Source organism: Mus musculus, chromosome 14 (genome assembly GCF_000001635.26).
Source record: "Mus musculus strain C57BL/6J chromosome 14, GRCm38.p6 C57BL/6J".
NCBI classification, from domain to species: domain Eukaryota; kingdom Metazoa; phylum Chordata; class Mammalia; order Rodentia; family Muridae; genus Mus; species Mus musculus.
This window is the reverse complement of record NC_000080.6, coordinates 84429287-84443544: the sequence shown is the minus strand read 5'-3', so window position 1 is coordinate 84443544 and position 14258 is coordinate 84429287. Positions and strand designations below refer to the sequence as shown.

The following is a 14258-nucleotide window of genomic DNA, read 5'->3' as shown; positions in this document are numbered from 1 at the left end:
CCGCCGCTTAAACATTGATACTGATTCTCTGCCAGCCAATCGGCGTGGGGAGCCAGACCCTGCCTTCTCGGCCCACGCCCAATGGGAGGCGGAGAAACGGCAGGCGGGGGCGGGGCCAGCAGCCCCAGCTCTTTAGAGTCATTGACTAGCTTGAGTCCGACCGGAGAGCATCAAGGCCCGCAGAGCCCGCGCTAAGTCTCGGCGGCGGCGCCCAGGGCTGAGCCGTGGTAGCCCTGGTGTTTAGAGGGTGTCTTCCTCTAGAAAGAGAAAAGTTTGGCAGTGATTTGATTTCAACTGGGGATAGGATGTAAAGCCAGGCGTGGGGAATCACCGTATACTTTGCAGAGAGAGGCAGCTGCGGTCTTCCTGGTGCCTTCTAGTCCACACACCAACCCACGTCGTCAGCTTACACACAGACACACACAGACACACACACACACACACACACACACACAAACACTGGGCCAAGGGAGTTGCGGATTTTCTGACTCCTTGTGCACTCATCTGGAGGTGCGGAGTGGGTGCGTGCGCGCGCATGCGTGCGCGCGCCCGAGAGAGAGCGAGAGAGAGAGAGAGAGAGAGAGAGAGAGAGAGAGAGAGAGAGAGAGAGAGAGAGAGCGTGTGTGTGTGTGTGTGTGTGTGTGTGTGTGTGGTGTATGTACGCGTTTTCTCACGGTGGGATGTTTATTTCGGTGAACGCCAGGAAAGTGCAGTGTTAGAGATCTGTCTGTGCTAGCTAGCTCGGGAGCAAACACGCCGCAAGCAACTGTAATCAATATGTAACTTTCTTCATCCTCAGAGAAATCCCCGCTGTCCCCAGGCACCCATGCAAGGAAAGTCACTTGATTATGAAAGTGTTTCAGAAGAAAAGCAGACGCCGGTGGAGAGAGAGGCAGTGTCTCGAAGGAGGGAACAAGCCTCTCTTAAGACATGTTTTGCAGCTCCATGAAACTGAAATCTGGTTGAACAGTGTTTAGACTTCTACCTTTTAACCATCTCCTATCACAGCCCACATTCAAGGTAATCCAATGTCCCTTAATGTCCCTAGCTTTGGTGTCTAATTCACTTCTGTTCATCTTACTAAAATTCCAAATAGCAATTTGATATTTTTTTCAAATCAAATAGCATTGCTAATATGTATAAAGTCTCCTATTCATAGAAGCTGAACTTAGGCAAGAACTTATACCAGATTGAATGATGTTTGTTTAAATATTCTCTCTCTGTCTCTTTGTCTCTCTCTCTTCTTCCTCCTCTTCCTCTCCCTCCTCTTCCTCCTCCCCCCCCCCATTCTAAATTTCTCATCTCCAGCTTTAGAATCTCAAAGCTTGCTTTTGTCTGAACTGCTTTCACAAACATCCACAAGTTACGATCAGTTTTGGTTCTGATCTAGCAGTTCTGGAGCAGAGTTAAGAGGGACAAAGGAAAACAATCCGTTGAAATAGAGAAGGTGAGTATTTTGATTGCGACAGTATTGATTGTAGTTCATAAATACTGAAGTTAAGTTGCCATTTATAAATTGTGAATGACTACTATAAAAATATGTAACATGAATCATTCAGAATTTCAAAGAAAATCAAATCCAGACCAATTACAAGAATGCTCTGAATATTGTTTTGGGGATACTTGCTTAAAGGTTCAGATCAAGGAGCTATTAATTTCCCAGAGCTTCAAGGAGATAACATATAGTCTGATTTTGCAGTCTGGTCTCATTCCAAATGTACCATTCCCTTGAGAGACCAACAGCTCAAAAATTCAAAGAGAAGATCTTTTTAGTCAGACCTTCAAATTCAAAAATGTTCCTTTCTTGTCTTCCCTAAATAGGTTGTTTAGCATATATGTTTGTAGTCCACAGAGGACTCAGTCTTGCCAAAGTAAAGGCTGTTTTGCTAAGTTGTCTTTAACCACAAAGTCTTATATAGCCATAGCTTTCTTTATGTCTCTCTGGTTAGAAATATTGGTCCAATGCATGTGCTTTGGAAGTTGATTCTTGTAATCTTTATAACCAGAAACTGCCTATGGCATAGTGAACACACATTCACACATTCATTTATCAATTTTTATTTTGTATCTCCCTCTCCTCGCACCCTGCCTGAGTTCTAAGGATAAACACCAGCACTTTGCAAAGCTAAACAAGAGCAGTAGCTCTTAGATATATCTTCAGAAACACTGTGAATTACCTTTTAAAAACGACCACTTTAAGCTTATTTTAATCGCATAGTAATTAGACGTCTTTGACTTTCACTATGGTGCAAAAATAAAACAATAAAACAATTCCAAGGAAGGCTGGGGTGTATTGATTAGGCTTAATTCAACATAGTGCTATGCAGTTGAAGGGAGATTGGAAACACAATGCCTAGGAAAGGTCTTGGTGACAGGAAAAATATATCCTTAGAAGAATACATTTGCTTAGACTCCCCCTCCCCAGAGTAATTATGCCACACCGCCCCCCAGTGTTTGCTGAAAGAACTGTGTGTATATGGTGAATGCTTTAGGGCATCTTCCAAGAATAAAAAGAACACAAGTATGTTTCTTATATTTCTTGTTGCTGTAGTATCCGACATGGTTGTTGAGTACTGACATGTATCCTAAGTAACTATTTGTAGTGATGATTTATACCTGTTTTTTTTCCTTAACCAGCAATGAAACTGACTGATAGCTTAGTACAAGTTGTTTGGCTTATTTCCAATCAGTTGTGACAATCACATTTAACTCTAAAAAGAAATCGTTAAAGGTTTTCAAAGTCTGTCTTTTTCTTTCTTCCAAGCATATTTTGTGTTCACATCATATTTATTTAAAATTTTCTTATTCATTATCTTAAAACTATTGAGCTCCACTGGAATAGAAAAGATGATGTAAGTGTATTAGGTAGTTCAAAAGCATCACGGCTTTGTAGCATTGAAGGCCGTGTCTCATACTCCACCAAGCCAAGGAGTTCAGAAGTCTGTCATGACCTGCGTATACTAAAGCAATGTCAGAGTTTTCCAGAGCAGCTGGGTTGATAATCAGTGTTTGTAGTTTCAAACCAGATTCAACTCTAATCCAACACGTTACCCTTCTCTATGTAAATTCATATATTCTGACCATCTCAAGATCTAGTTTGCTTAGCTACAATCTATGTGTGACCACTCACTGAGAACAAGTCTTGTAAAAGACTTAACATTTGATTAATTAATAAAATAGGGTGGGTAAGTTGAGTTTAAAGGTAAATTGATTGATGCATTGGAATTACTTTAAGTTTGCTTAGCTAGAATCTATGTGGGACCACTCACTGAGAACAAGTCTTGTAGAAGACTTAACATTTGATTAATTAATAAAATAGGGTGGGTAAGTTGAGTTTGAAGGTAACTTGATTGATGCATTGGAATTGCTTTAAATATTGCAGGTTCATTTTATAGGCTAATTAATAAAGAGGAGCAAATACTGCTATGTCGGTCTCATAATTGACTTCACAGAATTAAGGAAAAAATCTCAAAATAGGACTTCATGGAAGTTTATATAATTTATGTAACTTCAGCTCAGAGACACTCTTTAAGAATGCATAATTATGTGTTTTAGATATAGTTTTAAGAGTTTATTCCTGAAGCCAGGATCACTGCTATATAAGTCTCCTGTAATTTATCCTGCTTTGCTATAATCTTAAACTTAATAATATATAACTCTGAAGGAAACGAAGCTGCCATTTTCTGTACAGCCATTACTTACATGATTAAAAAAAACATTTTTATATTTCTGTCTTTATCATTTCATTATCTGGTTTTGTGCAGTAAATTTTGTATGAAACATTTCAAGCCAAATTTAATAGCATAAGGCTTAAATAGCAGGAAACCAAAACCATATCAAATTCAAATTCTCAAAAGCATGAAGTATTGTGTTTATAGCTAGTGCCTCTCCTCTTTTAAAGACATCTATGACTCCCATCTTATATTACTGTTGACTGTTTGCTGACTTTAGTCAAAGCACTGTCTTTTAACCAGTGATGAAACCACACTACTCCCAAGTCTTTCTCCTTCCTCAATGATGAATATAAATTAGATAGAGCAATGTAAATTAAATGTAAATTTTATGCTTCAGGAAAAATGTTTTATAATTTAAATATTTTAAAAGAATTCTCTCATACTCAATACATTCTAAATGCATAAAGTATATAAAATTAGTAATGCAAATTAAATATGAAATTTGTCCACTTTTTATTAAAATTATGAAAAAACCACTATTAGGAAAATTTAAATTTTCTTCTAAATAATATTTCTGTTAGAGTATGTTACAATATGATAGCATATGCAGGTATATGTATTTTCCTTACTACAATGTTAATAATGGAACCATAGGATTAACTCAGCAAAGACATGCAAACTAAACCTGTGAGGAATTCATTCACAATTCACAAAATGAATGAAGTAAACTTAAAACCAGCATCTGTACATTTTCAGTAAATTCTAAAATGTATAGGTAAGAAGAAATATTGGTAAATTAATAATCAATGATCAACTGAAGTACTCTAATGCATCTTAGGAGAAATATTCTGAGTTTTAGAGACTAATTTAGAATTTAAGCATAAAATTTCTTTATTTAAAATTTACAATTAAATGCTCTTTAGTATGAAATAGTTTTGTGTGTGTATGTGTGTGTGTGTATGAGTGTGCGTGTGAATACAGGTGAGTGTGAATATGTTTATGTTAAGTTGATAAAATAAGCTGCCACGTTTTAAAATGCATATTAATATATTATTTGATGTGGAGAAACCCCCAAATGTTACTCCATGCCAAATCTATTAATACATATTAAAAGGGGATTTAGGTTAAATTGTGTACATTAATATTAACATAACGTAACATTACTTTCATCACAACAGATTACAAGTATCATATTTATGTTTTTTTTTTTTTTTTGTCTTGCCAGCCAAAAAGAGCAAGTTACACTAAATCCATTATCTCAACACTCATGCCCCATAAGAAGTTACATACTGGCTCCCCCTTGTGGTCAGTTTGATAGACATTCGCGTATTTGGAAAATTTACTGCATTAGGAAAATTAGATTTATTTAATATTTTTATATTGCTCTGTGAAACGCAGAGCTTATGAGTGAAATAGTTAATCTATAGATGTGCCTGCTAGATCATTAAATTGATTGACACCGGGAAAACAAAGATAGTATTTTGATTTAACGCACTGCACAGCAATCTCATTATTTTTTTAGAGTTACACATGTTAGGGCAGTGCTGACTGAGGCTGGGAAACCAGCCCTTGGAGGGGACCCGGGAAGTTCAATTCAGTAGGTGGCACTCTTTCCTCAGAGTCAGTCTTACACTGGTGACCTGAAAAGATGTTTCAAACCGCTGTGTCACAGGAGGTTCCGCCTTTCAGGTGTGGCTGACACCAGATGCTTATGATCAGTAATGGTTCTAGCCGTTCACACGTTTCTAGCCATTATTCTAAGATAGTTAGCCTGCTTGTTAGATAGCTATCATAGTGAGATCAATGAGAAGAATACGCTAGAAGTAGCTGAGCTCTCAGGAAAACAAATAAGTGCTCTACAAATCCTCTGCATTTTAATTATCATTATGATCGTTAACCTTCCCAAGTTTCTGTGACAAGGTCTTACTTGGGTAATTATGGCCTCCTTATGTAAATTCCTCTTTCAGTGAGCTATGAATATTATTTCCTCTCATCTTTAAAAAGGCTAGAAACATTTCAGTTACAAACCAACTGCTGTCAAATAGCTTTAGTCTGTTACTCAGGGCACAGCATACTTTTGCTTTAAGTAAAGCACCTTTATATAGGCTTCTCCCTGTCTGTAGTCAGGAAAATACTCTGAGTTCTTCTCAGTGATATTTTTGAAATCATATTAAATTAAAAAAAAAATCAATGAAATGAAACATCATTAAAATTCACTAGGTGAATTGATTTTTTTTTTTTTGTAGCTTCTGAACTCAGATACTTGAAGATTGTCCTATCTTTATGAATGAGAAAACCTAGTAATATCTAGGGAAAAGGGCATAAGCCATCCACAAATTACCCACACAGATAGAAATGGAATGACCTCCAATTTTAATTCAGCACTGAAGAGTTTAAATTCTTATTAAAAAAATAAGTGAGATATCTTTATTTGTCATTCAAATGATGCTTAGAATCTTGGTATGTGACAACTGTAATTTAAATATTAATCAAGAAAGTTTGAATGTATGTTTGATTGTAAACTTACAGAAGAAAGTTGTATTGGCCATTCTTCTCAAAACAATACAGATTAAATTTAGACACATAGTGACTATACTTTGATGAGCCTGGGTGATCTACTTTCTCTTTCCTGAAGGCATAGTAATCACAGAAGTCCATGAAAATCCAAGAGTTTAACATTTATTACACAACTTGGACATTTGTACAATCATGAATTTATACTCTTTTGAAAGCATATCAAGAGCAGTGGTAATTAAACCTATTTGTGACAGTGACCTATTCAGGAAGCCACAGACAGCTACAGAACCCCTTCCTAATATATTTGATAGAGATCTATAATTTAAACGATGCAAATATATTCAAAAACACTGTAAGAAACACATATACTTGATGAGCATAATTGGGAATTATCTAAAACTATCTTTAAACCATTGTGCTGACTTTTACCTATAATTCCATCACTCAAGTGGGTGGTGAAGGCAGGAAGTTCACCATGGCTTCTAGGCCAGTGTTGGCTACACAAATAAGTAAGTAAGTAAGTATGTAAGTATGTATGTAGTTACTAATATCTTTGTTATACTAATATCAGAATCCTAAGAGAGAAAAGTTTGTATAATGCATGTCACTAGATGAAGTATGTATCAAAGGATTACACATTCAGTTTTATTTTCTAACATTTAGAACCAGAAACGTCCTCAGCAGTAGGAAATATAATAAATAGCAGCTATGTGACATACATGAGTAAAGCAAGAGCTTGCCTAGCACGCAAACGTTCTACTTCTTAGTCAGAGGTAGTAGTTGCATCAGCATGATGGTTGAGAGATAGAGACCTTTCTTCCTCACACTGGTTAAAAAATGACCCCATGATTCTCTTTAGTTACTAAGGAAGGGCTCTGCTAGCTGATGGGAACAGGCAAGACAAGAATATAATCAATCATAAAAATTGAGAAGTTTGTTGAGATTTGATCTTTTGCTTATGTTGTAATGCTAAATATTGGGCCCCAAGACCTGGTTGCCTTCAGGGTAACAGAGTCTGTACATACTCAAGTGACATAACCAAGTGACTCTATGAAGCCTTGTCCCTCAAGTTACCCATGACCGGTGAATAAAGATGCCTACAGCCAATAGATGGACAAAAGAAAGACAGGGTCTTGGGTACCAGGGCTTGGGGTCTGAGGAGACCATGAAGGGAGAGAAGAAGGTGAAAAAAGGAAAAGCCATGGAGTAAGAACCTTAAAACAATTGCCATGTGGCTGACTAATTGGAGTTAAGAGCAGCCCAGATGAAACATGACAAATTATATAATGGGATTATTGGCTGAAAATAGACATAATAGCATAGAGGATAGATATCTGCCCAGATCTTGTGCTGAATAAGGCTTATTGTAAATATAAAGGTTGTGTCTTATCTGGGAACCAAATATTTAAAGGTAAATAGAAACCCCAGATTTGGATTAAAAAATATTCTACAACAGAAGTTTATTTTGTGTTTCAACATTTGAAACACAAATGTAGATGACCACTATCCTAAGACATGTAGCTAGATTCGTAGCTCATGGGTTCATACAAGAATCTGTTGAGTGATTAAAAGTCCATGTATACATTTTGTGGGGGGTTGTATATGAAAACACAGTGAAGGCATTATTATAATGTGCTTAATCGTTAAAATTATTTACCAAATTGATCATAAAAAAACGTCAGGGGATGGAAGTCATCTTAACACACGGGCTCCACATTTTGAAGCACTTTGAGGTTTTTAAAAGTTATTCACACCAAATGAATTAAGGTAGGAAGAAAAATTTATGAAAGGAGCTAGAGAGATGGTGTAGATGTTAAGAACAGTAGCTTCTCTTCTAGAGGACTTGGGTTCATATCTCAGAACCCACATGATGGCTCAGAACTGTCTGTAATTCCAGTTCCAGGTGCCAATGTCCTTTTCTGGCCTATTGTGGGAATGTGTGATGCACAAATATACACACAGACAAAACACCAATACACACAAAATGTAATTAACTTCTTTTAAGCTTAAAAAAGGAAACCTAAGTACTTCACTTTAAGCCAATCTATACATAAAGAGAAGATTATGACACCAATTGGCACCCAAGTCCTTCTCATTTCAAACTGTATATGTGACAATATACTTATTCCCTCTCTTTTTCTCATCTCAAATCTTGCTACAAAAACAAAAGAAAAGAAAACTGGCCATTACTATGATAAGACAATCAGTGATGTGCTAGAAGAACTAATGGCGATTTAAGTTTATAGATATGCATATTTGTAAAATCATAAATCCCTGGAAACACTTCCCAGGGAATATGCGGGACAATAGACATTATATGAAATTATTAAAAAAAAAAAAGATTGAGACTGGTGTTTGGGGAATAGGGTGGTTATTCTAAAGGTAGTTCTAGAAAGTATGCCAGAGGTCTGTGTTCTCGTTTTTTTTTTTTTTTTTTTTTTTTTTTTTTTTTGTTTTTTTTTGTTTTTTATATTTTAAAATAAATTTATTTATGATTTACTATCAGTAAATGCATGATTTTTAACCTAATTTAGATACCTAGGGTTTTTCTTTTTCTTTTTTTTTCCATTTTTATTAGGTATTTAGCTCATTTACATTTCCAATGCTATACTAAAAGTCCCCCATACCCACCCACCCCCACTCCCCTACCCACCCACTCCCCCTTTTTGGCCCTGGCGTTCCCCTGTACTGGGGCATATAAAGTTTGCGTGTCCAATGGGCCTCTCTTTCCAGTGATGGCCGACTAGGCCATCTTTTGATACATATGCAGCTAGAGTCAAGAGCTCCGGGGTACTGGTTAGTTCATAATGTTGTTCCACCTATAGGGTTGCAGATCCCTTTAGCTCCTTGGGTACTTTCTCTAGCTCCTCCATTGGGAGCCCTGTGATCCATCCATTAGCTGACTGTGAGCATCCACTTCTGTGTTTGCTAGGCCCCAGCATAGTCTCACAAGAGACAGCTACATCTGGATCCTTTCGATAAAATCTTGCTAGTATATGCAATGGTGTCAGCGATTGGATGCTGATTATGGGGTGGATCCCTGGATATGGCAGTCTCTACATGGTCCATCCTTTCATCTCAGCTCCAAACATTGTCTTTGTAACTCCTTCCATGGGTGTTTTGTTCCCAATTCTAGGAGGGACATAGTGTCCACACTTCAGTCTTCATTCTTCTTGAGTTTCATGTGTTTAGCAAATTGTATCTTATATCTTGGGTATCCTAGGTTTGGGGCTAATATCCACTTATCAGTGAGTACATATTGTCTGAGTTCCTTTGTGAATGTGTTACCTCACTCAGGATGATGCCCTCCAGGTCCATCCATTTGCCTAGGAATTTCATAAATTCATTCTTTTTAATAGCTGAGTAGTACTCCATTGTGTAGATGTACCACATTTTCTGTATCCATTCCTCTGTTGAGGGGCATCTGGGTTCTTTCCAGCTTCTGGCTATTATAAATAAGGCTGCTATGAACATAGTGGAGCATGTGTCCTTCTTACCAGTTGGGGCATCTTCTGGATATATGCCCAGGAGAGGTATTGCTGGATCCTCCGGTAGTACTATGTCCAATTTTCTGAGGAACCGCCAGACTGATTTCCAGAGTGGTTGTACAAGCCTGCAATCCACCCAACAATGGAGGAGTGTTCCTCTTTCTCCACATCCACGCCAGCATCTGCTGTCACCTGAAATTTTGATCTTAGCCATTCTGACTGGTGTGAGGTGGAATCTCAGGGTTGTTTTGATTTGCATTTCCCTGATGATTAAGGATGTTGAACATTTTTTCAGGTGCTTCTCCTCCATTCGGTATTCCTCAGGTGAGAATTCTTTGTTCAGTTCTGAGCCCCATTTTTTAATGGGGTTATTTGATTTTCTGAAGTCCACCTTCTTGAGTTCTTTATATATGTTGGATATTAGTCCCCTATCTGATTTAGGATAGGTAAAGATCCTTTCCCAATCTGTTGGTGGTCTTTTTGTCTTATTGACAGTGTCTTTTGCTTGCAGAAACTTTGGAGTTTCATTAGGTCCCATTTGTCAATTCTCGATCTTACAGCACAAGCCATTGCTGTTCTGTTCAGGAATTTTTCCCCTGTGCCCATATCTTCAAGGCTTTTCCCCACTTTCTCCTCTATAAGTTTCAGTGTCTCTGGTTTTATGTGAAGTTCCTTGATCCACTTAGATTTGACCTTAGTACAAGGAGATAAGTATGGATCGATTCACATTCTTCTACACGATAACAACCAGTTGTGCCAGCACCATTTGTTGAAAATGCTGTCTTTCTTCCACTGGATGGCTTTAGCTCCCTTGTCAAGGATCAAGTGACCATAGGTGTGTGGGTTCATTTCTGGGTCTTCAATTCTATTCCATTGGTCTACTTGTCTGTTTCTATACCAGTACCATGCAGTTTTTATCACAATTGCTCTGTAGTAAAGCTTTAGGTCTGGCATGGTGATTCCACCAGAAGTTCTTTTATCCTTGAGAAGACTTTTTGCTATCCTAGGTTTTTTGTTATTCCAGACGAATTTGCAAATTGCTCCTTCCAATTCGTTGAAGAATTGAGTTGGAATTTTGATGGGGATTGCATTGAATCTGTAGATTGCTTTTGGCAAGATAGCCATTTTTACAATGTTGATCCTGCCAATCCATGAGCATGGGAGATCTTTCCATCTTCTGAGATCTTCTTTAATTTCTTTCTTCAGAGATTTGAAGTTTTTATCATACAGATCTTTCACTTCCTTAGTTAGAGTCACGCCAAGATATTTTATATTATTTGTGACTATTGAGAAGGGTGTTGTTTCCCTAATTACTTTCTCAGCCTGTTTATTCTTTGTATAGAGAAAGGCCATTGACTTGTTTGAGTTTATTTTATATCCAGCTACTTCACCAAAGCTGTTTATCAGGTTTAGGAGTTCTCTGGTAGAATTTTTAGGGTCACTTATATATACTATCATATCATCTTCAAATAGTGATATTTTGACTTCCTCTTTTCCAATTTGTATCCCCTTGATCTCCTTTTGTTGTCGAATTGCTCTGGCTAATACTTCAAGTACTATGTTGAAAAGGTAGGGAGAAAGTGGGCAGCCTTGTCTAGTCCCTGATTTTAGTGGGATTGCTTCCAGCTTCTCTCCATTTACTTTGATGTTGGCTACTGGTCTGCTGTAGATTGCTTTTATCATGTTTAGGTATGGGCCTTGAATTCCTGATCTTTCCAACACTTTTATCATGAATGGGTGTTGGATCTTGTCAAATGCTTTTTCTGCATCTAACGAGATGATCATGTGGTTTTTGTCTTTGAGTTTGTTTATATAATGGATTACATTGATGGATTTTCGTATATTAAACCATCCCTGCATCCCTGGAATAAAACCTACTTGGTCAGGATGGATGATTGCTTTAATGTGTTCTTGGATTCGGTTAGCGAGAATTTTATTGAGGATTTTTGCATCGATATTCACAAGAGAAATTGGTCTGAAGTTCTCTATCTTTGTTGGGTCTTTCTGTGGTTTAGGTATCAGAGTAATAGTGGCTTCATAAAATGAGTTGGGTAGAGTACCTTCTACTTCTATTTTGTGAAATAGTTTGTGGAGAACTGGAATTAGACCTTTTTTGAAGGTCTGATAGAACTCTGCACTAAACCCGTCTGGTCCTGGGCTTTTTTTGGTTGGGAGACTATTGATAACTGCTTCTATTTCTTTAGGTGATATGGGACTGTTTAGATGGTCAACTTGATCCTGATTCAACTTTGGTACCTGGTATCTGTCCAGAAATTTGTCCATTTCGTCCAGGTTTTCCAGTTTTGTTGAGTATAGCCTTTTGTAGAAGGATCTGATGGTGTTTTGGATTTCTTCAGGATCTGTTGTTATGTCTCCCTTTTCATTTCTGATTTTGTTAATTAGGATTTTGTCCCTGTGCCCTTTAGTGAGTCTAGCTAAGGGTTTATCTATCTTGTTGATTTTCTCAAAGAACCAACTCCTCGTTTGGTTAATTCTTTGAATAGTTCTTCTTGTTTCCACTTGGTTGATTTCACCACTGAGTTTGATTATTTCCTGCCATCTACTCCTCTTGGGTGAATTTGCTTCTTTTTTTTCTAGGGCTTTTAGATGTGTTGTCAAGCTGCTAGTATGTGCTCTCTCCCGTTTCTTCTTGGAGGCACTCAGAGCTATGAGTTTCCCTCTTAGAAATGCTGTCATTGTGTCCCATATGTTTGGGTACGTTGTGGCTTCATTTTCATTAAACTCTAAAAAGTCTTTAATTTCTTTCTTTATTCCTTCCTTTACCAAAGTATCATTGAGAAGAGTGTTATTCAGTTTCCACGTGAATGTTGGCTTTCCATTATTTATGTTGTTATTGAAGATCAGTCTTAGGCCATGGTGGTCTGATAGGATACATGGGACAATTTCAATATTTTTGTATCTGTTGAGGCCTGTTTTGTGACCAATTATATGGTCAATTTTGGAGAAGGTCCCGTGAGGTGCTGAGAAGAAGGTATATCCTTTTGTTTTAGGATAAAATGTTCTGTAGATATCTGTCAGGTCCATTTGTTTCATAACTTCTGTTAGTTTCACTGTGTCCCTGTTTAGTTTCTGTTTCCACGATCTGTCCATTGAAGAAAGTGGTGTGTTGAAGTCTCCCACTATTATTGTGTGAGGTGCAATGTATGCTTTGAGCTTTACTAAAGTGTCTTTAATGAATGTGGCTGCCCTTGCATTTGGTGCGTAGATATTCAGAATTGAGAGTTCCTCTTGGAGGATTTTACCTTTGATGAGTATGAAGTGTCCCTCCTTGTCTTTTTTGATAACTTTGGGTTGGAAGTCGATTTTATCCGATATTAAAATGGCTACTCCAGCTTGTTTCTTCAGTCCATTTGCTTGGAAAATTGTTTTCCAGCCTTTCACTCTGAGGTAGTGTCTGTCTTTTTCCCTGAGATGGGTTTCCTGTAAGCAGCAGAATGTTGGGTCCTGTTTGTGTAGCCAGTCTGTTAGTCTATGTCTTTTTATTGGGGAATTGAGTCCATTGATATTAAGAGATATTAAGGAAAAGTAATTGTTGCTTCCTTTTATTTTTGTTTTTAGAGTTGGCATTCTGTTCTTGTGGCTGTCTTCTTTTCGGTTTGTTGAATGATTACTTTCTTGGTTGTTCTAGGGCGTGATTTCCGTCCTTGTATTGCTTCTTTTCTGTTATTATTCTTTGAAGGGCTGGATTTGTGGAAAGATATTGTGTGAATTTGTTTTTGTCGTGGAATACTTTGGTTTCTCCATCTATGGTAATTGAGAGTTTGGCCGGGTATAGTAGCCTGGGCTGGCATTTGTGTTCTCTTAGTGTCTGTATAACATCTGTCCAGGCTCTTCTGGCTTTCATAGTCTCTGGTGAAAAGTCTGGTGTAATTCTGATAGGCCTTCCTTTATATGTTACTTGACCTTTCTCCCTTACTGCTTTTAATATTCTATCTTTATTTAGTGCATTTGTTGTTCTGATTATTATGTGTCGGGAGGAATTTCTTTTCTGGTCCAGTCTATTTGGAGTTCTGTAGGCTTCTTGTATGATCATGGGCATCTCTTTCTTTATGTTTGGGAAGTTTTCTTCTATTATTTTGTTGAAGATATTAGCTGGCCCTTTAAGTTGAAAATCTTCATTCTCATCAATTCCTATTATCCGTAGGTTTGGTCTTCTCATTGTGTCCTGGATTACCTGGATGTTTTGAGTTAGGATCCTTTTGCATTTTGTATTTTCTTTGACTGTTGTGTCGATGTTCTCTATGGAATCTTCTGCACCTGAGATTCTCTCTTCCATTTCTTGTATTCTGTTGCTGATGCTCGCATCTGTGGTTCCAGATCTCTTTCCTAGGGTTTCTATCTCTAGCATTGCCTCGCTTTGGGTTTTCTTAATTGTGTCTACTTCCCCTTTTAGTTCTAGTATTCTTTTGTTCATTTCCATCACCTGTTTGGATGTGTTTTCTTGTTTTTCTTTAATGATTTCTACCTCTTTGGCTGTGTTTTCCTGCTTTTCTTTAAGGGCCTGTAACTCTTTAGCAGTGCTCTCCTGTAAATCTTTAAGTGACTTATGAAAGTCCTT

At 37.5% G+C, this 14258-nt stretch overlaps 1 long non-coding RNA gene across 4 annotated transcripts in view; it reads left to right on the top strand.

Moving 5' to 3' along the window:
• Positions 1-140: 140 nt before the first annotated feature.
• The window catches only part of Gm32498 (predicted gene, 32498), a 110024-nt gene continuing 95906 nt past the window's right edge, over positions 141-14258 (top strand). For all 4 annotated transcript variants that reach the window (NR_168882.1, NR_168881.1, NR_168880.1 and 1 more), the window contains exons 1-2: positions 141-1020; positions 1309-1447. This is a non-coding gene — a long non-coding RNA (predicted gene, 32498). The remainder of the gene's footprint in view (positions 1021-1308; positions 1448-14258) is intronic.